Source organism: Botryllus schlosseri, unplaced genomic scaffold (assembly GCF_051294905.1).
Source record: "Botryllus schlosseri isolate E-star unplaced genomic scaffold, Bs_hap1 Bs17a, whole genome shotgun sequence".
Lineage (NCBI taxonomy): Eukaryota > Metazoa > Chordata > Ascidiacea > Stolidobranchia > Styelidae > Botryllus > Botryllus schlosseri.
Genome location: NW_027648626.1, coordinates 973,720 through 986,405, shown reverse-complemented (window position 1 = coordinate 986,405; position 12,686 = coordinate 973,720). Strand labels below are relative to the sequence as shown.

Sequence of the window (12,686 nt, the reverse complement as noted above, 5' to 3'; positions counted from 1 at the left end):
AGACCTCTGGTTTAGATTCTATTTTCCATTCTGCTGTGACGTCATAATGAGTGATACTCGAATACTCGACTCGACTCGAAGCAAATACGTGATTCAGAATCGAATCACTCAGGTTCTCGATTTTTCCCAGCCCTGTCAACAACCTATTGTAAATTTCAAATAATCAGTTGGAATATAATATTAATAATGATAATTTATTTCAAAGCACAATTGTTTTTTTGTACGATTTTCGCCTGTAAGCAATTTAATGCAGTTTCTCGAAAGGTTCCATGCCATAATATGTTCATCTCATCTGTCCTGATATCGCTCTTTTGTTGTTTTGATGTCTTGGTAGAACGTCTGCTAATCAACAAGATCAGCGCTTTTCAACCTGTGTGACGGTTCGCACTTGTGCGAATGAAAAAAATTTCAGTGCGAACGGCGAAGGTGGTGCGAATAGGGCGAATGAAAATCTGGATCAAGTGCGAATGAAAATCGTTCATATTGTTAATTTTTCTGACGTAAAACAATTAAAATAAAACCTAATAGGAAATGTAACGTCAGTGTACCTTTTGTGGCGACGCAGTTGTAAAAACTTCTTAACTCACGACGCACCACTAATCGTCTGTCTGAGCCCGCGACAAGCTGGATAAATGACGTCAAATTGACTTTCCTGCCTTCTTTCGCTAAACAATCGTCATATTTTCGTAATAAATGTTCGATTAGCGCGAGGCACGAGGATACCATCATTACAGACTCACATTTGCAAGTTCCTGTAACGCAAATGTTTACCCCTTCGAGGTTTACTAAAGTATGGACCGCAAAGGCTATAATTTTAGGTCGACACGGTGCCAGAGATATCTGCTAATATGCGTGCAATATTTGTTGAATTTATTGCCAAAAATCCTGAGGTAGTGTCTACATATCCAAGGTCACTGCGTTGTGTACTGTAGCCAATAAGCGAGACACGCGGGAAATATGGCTTTATCAAGAAAATTCAAGATAGGATTTGTCCGACTGGTCATGGTCGAAGACCGTCAGGATGAACTATAGTGTAGGGTGAAATGAGCTAGTTCATGCCTATGAGACTCATTCATTTCAACGCCGACCCCTTTTGCGTCGGGGCACATGAATACGTAAAGTCTTGGCCAACAAACCGCTGATAACATGCGGTGCATGAGCGGCGACATAACCTTACCTTTCGATATGGATATGCTCCGTTGTCCGAACGGAAGGATCCCGTTCTTGCAATATGGGTAGACAGTGGTAACCTACAACTGCGACACGCAGAGCAATTAAATTTGCCCTAATTTGAATTCGCGTGAGTCAGACATGCTTTGTAGAGCTGTGTTGGCTATATAATTGTGGTGTGCGCGTTCTGTATGTCATACATGCCCGTAAAATCGTAGCATACTACTGTAATATTTGAAATGAATTCCTTTTTCATGGGTGAGGCTCGGGTCGCGAGATACCACAAAAACTCAGATTTTGGTGGTTTTCTAAAAGCTGTTTTACTGTTATTAAACTGCAATGAATTCTCTAGTTGGATTGAGCGAAAGAGTAAAACACACAGTATCGTGAGTCAAGCCGCCGCATCCCCAATCAAGATTATTTAGCCATTGGCATGGACAAGGTGACATTCTATCGGATCTATTCAGTTTTCACTTTTCAGTATATATATGTTGAGTATCAGAGAATCAGTTCGAGTTCTCGGTGAAGAAAGGGTGAAATGTTACCGTGGCGAAGATGTTGGGCGAAGTTTGTAGCTACGTTTTTGCTATTGTAACAAGAAGGTTGACGAACAAAAGCGCGATTTTATACTGCCATCTGGCGGCCATGTAGCATGTCGATATGTTGCTTACCGTTTTACTGCTAATCACTCGTATAATTTAGTACATATTGACTCGAAATAGTGACCAGTCTTAGATAACGTACTAGATGTTATTGTTCCAAGTAGTTTACCAAATGGTTTTATCGAAATACCTCGGCGTGTAGTTAACAGCTTTCCCAGACGATCGTTTCCAATACAGATGACAACTTGATAATTGATTTATCAAGAACTTCGTTACCTCGGAGTAAAGCCCATAATGCAAAAGACAGAGAGACCACTCGAAAATTCGTTACTGACCAACTCTGGATTAAAACGCTTCGCCAGAAACGCGTTCAAATAAATCCATCAACGGACACAACCGCATTGCAAGTAGCATTTATTTTCGTAAACAGTTGACAATCAATCGAATGAAACAAAACACACGGCATATCCTCAATTGCTCCACCTCAGATTCTGGAAGTCCGGCGCCGAGAAAGGGTCAATCGGTAAGTAGGCGCTTGTCTGCAACGCCACGTAATACGCTACCGAGTATTCTTTGCCGCCATCGCCTCCGTCTGTATGAACTGGTGCGGAAAGAACGCCTCGGAACGGGTATTCCGGTGTCCAAGTGCAACACGTCGACCTCTGAATGGCACAGCGTGACTGATTATGAGCGCCTTAACCAGGGCTGTATTGACTGGAGTCGCGATTTTTTGGTTATTTTCTTAAATATGGAAAATGATTTAACTTCGGGCAATTTGTTTATTGAGTCGACTGGTACTCCAGTGATTCCACATGACTCGACTATCGGACGACCAAGATAGGCATTACGTTGTAACTCCGAGAATACTCAGCTACCACATTATTAGTATTTCAAGAGCTTCGTACAGAGCTTCATTATTCATATTGAAATGATCCCGAATATTTTCGGCTGACACTCGCCAGGGGCAATCGTCAGCAACTAGTAGAGAATTGGAAAGAACATTGTATATCAACAATCGTATCACAAAATATGACGTCACCAGCATGAAATCGGATCTCAAATAAGAGAGCGTTCAACGTACTATGTTAAGATGGTACACAAACTTCTTTTGTTGACAAAGCTTGGGCTGATGTATTTTAATAAAGGTCGACCGCGAAGCACGCAGCAGATGTTTACCAATGGCGGAATGTGTGGCCTTTAATCGCTCAGCCCCAAGCTTGAGCGAATGAGTCAAGGGTGAGTTTTTAGATTTCGCGTCGTTTCAACTTGAAGTAGTTTTGATATGTCTTGGAGATTGTTACTTGTACTGGAGTAGGAATTTGTTTTCGGGCAAATATTTTTGATTCGACATTGTGCTTACAGCTTTGCGCTATTTACTGTCAAGAAATTTTTGATTCACCACTAAAAATAAGTGTCATTTGTAGATTGCAAGTCACACACGAGCAGAAGTAGTCGACTGTGCTACTCTAGTCCTGCAAAAGTAAAGGTAAACCGCAAACTTCTACTCAATTCCAACCAGAAGCAGCCATTTTCCAAATCATATCTGAACTACTATGAGCAGAAGTAGTAAGTGAGAGTCCTCAATGGCACTCAAGTTATTTCAAGAAGTACGAACCACTTACCAGGTACTTTTCAGTCCAAGGTTGTTGCCAAGAGTACCAAGAGACAGCGTTGTGAGTCACAAGTCAACTATAGTTTTGAATCCAGTCAAGTCCGAGTCATAGTGTTTACTGTTAAGTATCGATTTCAAGTCAGGTTTAACTCATTTTTCTCATTCTAAACATGTCTCTTCAAACAGACAAAGACAGTTTCAGCGCTTATTTTTCAATTATCGGTCCTGAGATATACGAGACTCGAATATGTCCGATAGAACGGGTGGGTCCGAGACGTGCTTAATGCCTCGAGTACAATGACTCGCGTCCTTACAATCCTGTTTAGGACCTACAGTTTACTACTTTCACTCCAAGTAGTTTAGGCAGATCCTGAATATCACTACCTCTACCTGTAGTTCAGCGGTTCTCAACCGGGGGTCCGCGGACCCCTGGGGGTCCGCGAAGCAATCTCAGGGGGTCCGCGAGACCTCTAAAATTTTTAAATGGTTGATAACCACCACAACTGCTAAAACCTCATGACTCATATCATCATAATGATCGTCTGACATGGACTATCGTAGTGTGGAAACTCATTTTCATTGCCAATTTTCCAATAACCTGCTAATACAAACAAATTGCTGTTTAGAGATGGTTTGTTGGGGTTTGTGGGAAAAATAAAGAGATAGTAACATCAGGGTGACTTCGTAATGTCTGCGAAAACTTTTTGATTTGAAGTTAGCAGTCTCATCAAATTAGTGAACAGTCGTTTGAAATAAAAATGTCCGAAGTATTTCCATATTTTTTCCCACTGCAGGAACAGCTTCTCGGAGGTACAGAACTTTAATATACAATGGAATAGTATATTCATATTGAAATGAACCCGAATATTTTTGGCTGACACTCTTCATAAATCGGACAATGATATACCTGCTCTTAAACCTCGGCTATCAGATTTTGAGCATTCTTATTACGGATGCCCTATCGACAAGGCTGATTTTTTGATGAACAAGAAGTGTTTCGTTTAGGGTTACCATATTTCAGCAACCCCAATTCCGGACACTCTTTAGCGCCCACTAGTGAATTTCAAAATGAGTTATGACGTCACACCAGCAAAGCTTTGCTCATACACCAGAGGTGGTCCCGGTCCGGTTCAGGAGTATTTGGCAGTGTGTTGTGTAACCGGGACCGAAAGCACATGTTTTCAGCCCCCTCCCGCCCTAATAAACAATTATAGGGTAATCGATGGAACTTCTAAAGGGGGGGGGGGGGGGGTGCTTGATGTATGAATCTGGTTTCTATATGCATCTGGTCGTTAAATTATTTGAATGAATTCTGTCAATAATATTGGTCATTCCATATATTACTATATAGATCTACTCTCCGCACACATGATTAGAGTTAGCTGTAGTGCTGGTGGAGGATGATGAGTTTGAAAATACCGGGAGCGTAATTGCACACCATTAAGTCATGTTCATGTCCTACCGATAAGATTGTTAACCAGCCTTATGCCGGTGCGGAGCTTTATAAACACCTCACATTCAGTGGTTTCCAACCTTTTATGGTCGCGATTCCATCTCTAATTTGAAAATGTTCCGTGGCCCAGATCAAGATTTTACGAACTGATTACTAAAAGAAGTCATCACCTTTGCCCAGACTTACTCACGGGCTATTTTGGAAGCTGATTACGTTCAACATATTTTCAAACCCCAGAATAAAAGCAAACGCCCCCCCCCCCCCCCCCCGTTTGGAACCACTATTTCGGAATAAAGCATTTAAACGACCTGAACGATCTCTAGGAATATACCGTTCTCCTACAATTGCGATTACAATCTGGCTTATTCCAGTAAATGAAGGTCGTTTTTACATATATTTCATGGCAGTTTTGCGAGGGTGGTAGTCTCCATATTAAAAACAATAAGTTCGATAGTAAATCGCGCGCAGCGCGAAGAAAAATATCATACATCAGCATAAATATTCCCAAACAATATTGTTTTTATGCTGATCTACGTAAAAAATTATGAGCCTCCGTCAAAATTCCGGACATTTGGCATATTTTAGTAATTCCTCCCGGACGCTAGTTTGAACAGTGAAATTCCGGACATGTCCGGGAAATTCCGGACGTATGGCAACCCTAGTTTCGTTGCTATCAAAGCATTACGCTCCAACCCTGAAATTCATATGACCAGTCATATTGGTATACAGCCTTGTCTTGTTAATGTTCAATTGTTCATATGGTCGAAAATGTTTTCTTGTAAATATACATGTAAACCCGAACAGAACAAATCGTTTCATGACAGTCTTTCTCTGGTTGGAAAACTTGGATCCATTCTTTGGAGCATAAAATTTGTCTATACTTTTAGATTAGGATTTCACTTTGACTGTAGAAACTGTCTGCGGGCCGATCAAAATGCCGTTGCAGGCCGAATCCGGCCAGCGGTCCGTATGTTGCCCGGCCCTGCGCTAGATGCTGAACGTGATATGTTTATAAAATATGTGGTTCTTCATTTTGGTGTCATAAATGTTGCGATCACACCAAAAGTATCATCGGAAGCGTTACGCGTTAATATTGCATTAGCCTCCATCTATCTTTGCGGGAATGGTTTTCGGCACTCCTCGTTCATATCAAAACGAAGAAGCGGATTTTCAAGACACGACCACGTACTCCAAGAAATACAGCAGCAAAATTATCTTCGAAATGATAAAAGGCCACCAATTTCTATATAAATAGTATGATGTTATCTTCAAGAAAAATCAATATTTTGCTGTTTATCACAAGCCTACAGCTCATATTTGCACAAGACATATGAAGGTTGCACCATAATAGAGCTAAAATTGTACTAAAACTTGAGGGGGTCCGCGAGGGTCCGTGACGGTCAAAAGGGGTCCGCGAAGCCAAAAAGGTTGAGAACCACTGCTGTAGTTGATCAGACATTTTCGACACTACTCCACCCGAGCAGGACAGCTGACTACTTCAAAGACCATCTCTGCTCACACGATACTGGACACAGTTTCAAAATATGCACAAAACTGATTTCTCTACAACGGTCAACGAACGAATATACCGAGCGAAGTTTACTGGAGTGTACTGACGTAGGACATACCTTTTCATTTCTGTCCGCGGTAGACGCGATCAATTTCCATAAGGAAGGAGGCCGGTCCATGACCACCGCGCTCACCGCCTCATAGTCGACCCCGAACACGAATGTCTTATCAAAGTCGCGTTTTCCCGTCGCGTAGCTCCGCAATATATTTCTAGACAGAAACGCATCGTGATGTCACACAATAAATACACGACAATCGAGGCCGGATATTCTTTCATACTTTTCCATTTTGTAGTTACATAAGTTTCGTTTCATAATTATTTATTAAATAGCTGTTTTGTTGTTACACATTCCTTTTTAACTCATCCCATCTCCAATCCTAAAATACACACAATAATTTTCTGTACGGTGGGGCACAACACCGTCATTGCGCATGACTCGAACCAAGTCATATGACTCAAGACCCAGACCGACATTTCCTTGTAATTTCGAAGAATAGTGAAGTAACCACACTAGCGGGATGCCGTCTATTGGTATTGGTACTTGAAAATGCGACCAGAAACTGCAAAAAGTGAGGAAAATTAGTCTATTATAAATGCGAACCATTCGATATCACCATGCGAAGTTATAAAAAGTGGGTTTAACAAAACTTTGACTGAAAACTGAGCAGTCAACACAATGACTTGGAGTCATAATAGCAGGACTCGAACTCGACCCTCTGCTCGCTGACTCGGACTTGACTCGTGGTGAATTGAAAATGACTCGACTTGACTCGAGTCCAAACTATAAAAGTGAGATTGACTTGTGACTCGGAGCCTTGTGACTTGGTTACAACCCTGGTTCTGATATACGACTATACGAGACTGGTGAATAAGTCGTATAGAATGTGTCACGTCGTGTGGTTTTCTGAGTCATGCGCAATGACCGAGTGCAAGTCGAGTCAATTTTCAAAAACGGAAAATAAAATCAGTCAAGTTGAGTCAATCAAAAATTGTGACTCTAGTCATTACAAGCGTGGGAGTCTCGTTCAAAAATACTCCGGTTTATTTCAATATCAATATAGCTTTCAAAATTACGTTCACGAGAAACGTTTATCAAGTTGAAGAACTTCTCGCGTGCCCCTTATCAAGAGTTAGCGGAACGATACATGTAGAATTATGCTGCAACAATGTCGGTCAGGACCAGGGTTGTAACCAAGTCACAAGGCTCCGGGTCACAAGTCAATCTTACTATTATAGTTTTGACTCGAGTCAAGTCGAGTCATTTTCAATTCACCTCCGAGTCAAGTCCGAGTCCAAGTCATGGAGTAGAGTGCCGAGTCCAAGTCATAGCGTTTTGACGGCGGGTTTAGCTTATGACCTTCCGGAAAGTAACGACACCCGCATTCACATATCGTAAGTCATAGGTCAAAGTACTATGCGTAGGTGTCCGATCTACGACCTTTTAAACACGATTTTTTCCAGTGAATTAGTGTATGTTGGATGTTGGAGCTTATAAGTTATTGTCGTGTTAATCTCGAATGCGGAAACCGCGATAAACTCGGATCATTCAACAAAACACGCATTCCTCTTCTTCTTCTGATTATAGATGTTTCTGGTGTAAACAGCGCACGATCCTTCGGACTTGATCGATTATCGTAGCACTTGACTAATAATCCTTTATCTCGTGATTCAGGTGAGAGGTATTTTTCCGGGAATATTAGATTGAAATTTTATTTGATATTCCATGCATCATTACTACATTTTTTTTATCAACGGAAATGTGTTTGTAAATGAACGGATCCTTATACTCATTGTGCACGAACTATGTAGGCGTGAAATGTCAAAGTAGTCCCTTGTGTTTCTTAACCTTTTTATGATCTCGGCCCACTTCCCGTTTTGAAAATATTGAGTGGCGTGATACTACATTGTCAATAAACTAGGCTGATTTGATATAAAGAACCTATCGGACCCAGAAAAAGCCCAATGTATTTGTATCCAACGTGGATTGACAAAGTGTCCAACAGGTTTGAAAAGCAAATCAAATCATCAATGAGTCATTGTTTTTACATGTAAAACCCAGGGTAGGCTAATCTTTATGAAAACTATTCCTGATGCCGGCAACGTAAAAAAATATGCCTGCGACAAATAAAAGCTGTTTAATTCATCAATATATGTGCCGATGTGATAGTCCCTCGGTAAATTAGAAAGAGAAACCATGATTATCTGCAACTCCATCGTCGAAGTCTGTTAACACACTGGATCAGTGGCCCCTTCTCAAAAATATCATATAGGTCTGGCGCTCTCACATATTTTAAGGACTGTAGTGAAAGACAATGGGTAAGAGGTCGAAGGACGGTCGGTCTTGTCGGGTTGGAACTTTACTATTCGATATATTTCGCGCTTGGATCGCGCCCAAGGGCCACCCGACTAAATAACGATATAATACTCGTATGTGCTATATTCGAGATCCAATCAAGGTTGTTATCGCAACCATTTTGTACGGGCCCATACCATATGGTTCGACCCCGATGCAGGGGAGATGTGGTACCGATGGATCACTGGGACCGAAAATACTTGAAAAATTATCCATGATAATTCCATGATTACACTCCGTGAATTTGTCTACAGGTACATGCTGACAAGATCTTTCCTCACATGCCAAAAAATTCGACCTGCATGAGTTATGGAGTCTGTGACGAATGATTTAAGTTTTAGGGGGTGTAAAGTAAATTTTGATCGACATTTGCATTTTTCTATATCACCTTTCAGACTAACAAACCCGCCATAATTTTTGATGTGAAGTATAGGGCTTGTATCAGGGTATATAATGGCACATATTTTTTGAATCAATACCATCCTCGAGTGGACTATTTTCAAGTCAATTACAATATTTATGGGGTGGGGGACCTATGGTACCTTAGCCAAATCAAGCAAAATAGATGGACCAACTATTCACTTAACAACAGAATTTCGCCTACATATATATAGGCTGTAAATCATAGTTACCGGTGGTGTTTTATCGCTATAACGAGGTATTTGAAAGTTAAAATGTCGATTTGCGGGTAATATGTAGGCCTATGTGGCAGTAATTTTGTAAGTTTAGGCGTAAATCAAATCATGATTTTATGCCAACATTTGAGTTGATATAATCTATTTTATTCTTGAACGTCGCGACGAAACATTCTTCATTGGCTTGCAGTAGCTTAGCTTATAGAACACAACAAAAAAAGTTAATAAATTTGAGTTTTTGAGCGTATGTCCCATAGGTCCCTTGGTCGTGAGCCTTTGGTCCCACCGGGTGGGGACCGATAACACGTTCGAGCAACACATTTTAAACGTTTATAAATATTTTTTGAAAAGGAGGATATCCATGTAAATGTCCACGATAGGTAGAGCTTGTATCGAAGTGTTGAGACAGCAAAAGATCTGCTATTCTCGGCTGAAGATTTGAGGGCCAGAGATCCTTTTGCAATTTTTGATCCATCGGCACCACATCTCCCCTACATATCTCGAATTCACCTCAGCGATTGGCAATATGGGGAAGTTAAATGCATTGGGTTTTGTCCGACCAGTAAATCAACCTGGATTGTGGTAGAGATATTTGCCCGCATTGGATTCAGTAGGCTACAGCAACCAGTTATAAACTTTAACATTAAGTATTCCAAACCAACCAACCAACCCGTATTTTATAACGTTCATGTGAGGTTGTGGGTCACACACAACACTAAACAGTATCATCCTTTATGTTACGATGAAGAAATATTATTGACGATTTCATTTCGTTTGTCTGACATACAAGTATACCTATGGTTAATCATTCGGCCAAAAAGATTCAAAGCATCTTACAAAGGGCTCTCCCTCTCAAAAGTGTTACAATGCATCTCTCTTCGATTTCGACACAGGATACAATACCTAGTTCGAAATATTTTGCGGAAAATAACCCGAGCCAGTGGGACGAGAGTGATTTAATGGAGAATTGGCGAACTAAAAGCACGCGTATTTCATTTTACAGGAATTACAATAAACCACTGCATTCATGGAAACATGCTGCAAACACCGTCGGTATTTATTTCGTGCATAGCGCGACGAAAATTCGAGATTTGACAGATTGTCAGTTTGCAATGATTCGCCTTATTACATCTTTATTTTTCAATACTTCGAAATACGCAGTCGCCGGGTATTCCTTAAGTTGCTGCACTGTGGGACATAATACCCGTGATAATACTTATTTGCGGCCAGTCGACGTATGATTCGAGACTGAACAACGATGACTATATTTTTACTATATTTTATTATTTCCTCGGGACCATCACGATGTATATAGTTCCTTTCGTGCATTTTCACGTGTATTTCAAGTTGTATCGGAGATTTTCCCGATGAGCGGCATGAGGGAATAGATCTACAAATTAACTACTTGATTTGATCAGATAGAGTATCGCCAATGAATCGTTAATTCATATATATTGTAGTCATAGAATCAAGTATATTGGTTCGACAAGACCAACATAACAAATGTCGGTAATTCTGTAGGCCTACCCGTGCTTCATTGGTCAACACCAGCTATTTTTAGGCAGACAAAGTAAGTGTGGTTTTGAGGGTTCTAATCTGAAGGGCACTGACTCCGAATATGACCTTTGTTATTTTTCAAATTGGCTCTTATTTTGGAGATAACCCATGGTGCTATTTTGACCAAATCTCCAAATTTCGCTTTAATGGCTAGATAGAAAATCTGCTCCGTCGTGCTATAAAGTTTAGAAATTCAATCTACTTGTTATTATTACACACAGGAGACTCTTTTAAATCATAATATAGCAACAGCACTATATTTAGGGGTACTGGATATATCATAGTTTTAGACTTTCACGGATACCATAAACTCCAGTCATGTATATCTATAAGTATTTACCTGGATACTCAAATAACGTGGTATTAATTCAATCCGTTTTACGTCAAACACTAGGGCTGGGCACAATGATTCTAGCACTCGAATCTGAATCGAGTAATTATTTTAATGATTCGAGTCGAGTAGCAAAGACGATATTTTCGAGTACTGAAATTATATACGCTCCTCGCTACTGAAAGTTATTTTACTAACGAGAATTATGGTTTAGATCAGAGGTCTCAAACTCAAATGTGGTCGCGGGCCAATTTCTAGTTTTTGATGGCGCCGTGGGCCGCAGCAACAATAATAGGGGTTTTCAATGTATTTCCAAGTATAGGTCTTATTTTATACGGGACCTTGCAGACTGGCATACAACACGCAAAGCGAAATGTGATTTACTATTGTGAATTCACGCCTGGTACAAAAATATCACATTATCAAATGTTTGAATAAAATTGTTGTTGTACTTGGCATAGTCTGTCAAAATATGTAGTTATGGACACCATGCGAGAGTATAAATACATCTCATGATATCGTAAAAGCTGTCGCGTTATCATTTGGCAGCTAGCGGAAATTTGACGTGCCGCAATTATTGGTAGATGATGTAAAAGTTTAACAAATATTGATCTGATCGAAGCATTAGAGCAATACATCCTAATCTGGGTTGCGGGCATACTCCTGATAACTTGGCTATTGGTCATGCCTTTACCAAAGTAAAATTAAATCAGCGTTAGATTTACAGATCAATGACAACTGCCGACTGATTAATGTGCCATAGCAATATAAATTTCTAGTCTCTGACGAATCCATTGGTGTTACAGCAATGGAGCGTAACACTGCTACTTGAAACTCGTCACCTTCAATAGGCAATATTACCATGGTTAAAGAGAACCAATATTACGCAGGAAATAACTAACTTCACATTAAGAGGGGGGACAGAATGTCAATGGTTGCCATACCGGCCTACTTGGATAGCTAAATACGCTCCGCAACGCAAGCTACGGCCTTTTGATATATTACTATTTCAGTTTGTTCAGTTCATTTACTATAACATTTTGGTAGTTTGTTGCGTCTGTGATTGTACCAAGTCACGGCTTTCCGAGTCACATGTCCTTCTCTGATTGTAACGTTTCACCCGACTCAACTCGAGTCATCCTTATTTTTTCTCCCATTCAGTACGCGTTCGAGTAATTCTACAAAACGTCGCGCCCAAGTACAAATCACAATTTCCAGTCACGAATTATCAACGAGTCAAGTCCTATCATCATAAACAAGCAATGTGACGTATAAAGCTGATCTTCCACCGCATGGTAACTTTTGAAAGTGATGCAATGGTGAAGTTTGATGAGTAATAGTTTCAGGATTTCGGAGTAGTTTTAGAGTGAATTTCAAGTTCTCAAATCTAAAAAAAGATATGT

General features: G+C 40.3%; 2 long non-coding RNA genes across 2 annotated transcripts in view; one reads left to right on the top strand and one right to left on the bottom strand.

The window, feature by feature from the left end:
* The window catches only part of LOC145459648 (uncharacterized), a 333,482-nt gene that overhangs the window by 234,961 nt on the left and 85,835 nt on the right, over positions 1-12,686 (top strand). The gene's annotated exons all lie outside the window — the stretch shown is intronic.
* On the bottom strand, positions 2,178-6,755 carry LOC145459615 (uncharacterized). Its single transcript, XR_013921483.1, has 2 exons — positions 6,466-6,755; positions 2,178-2,434 (listed from the first exon to the last, which is right to left on the bottom strand). It is a non-coding gene; the product is annotated as an uncharacterized LOC145459615 (long non-coding RNA).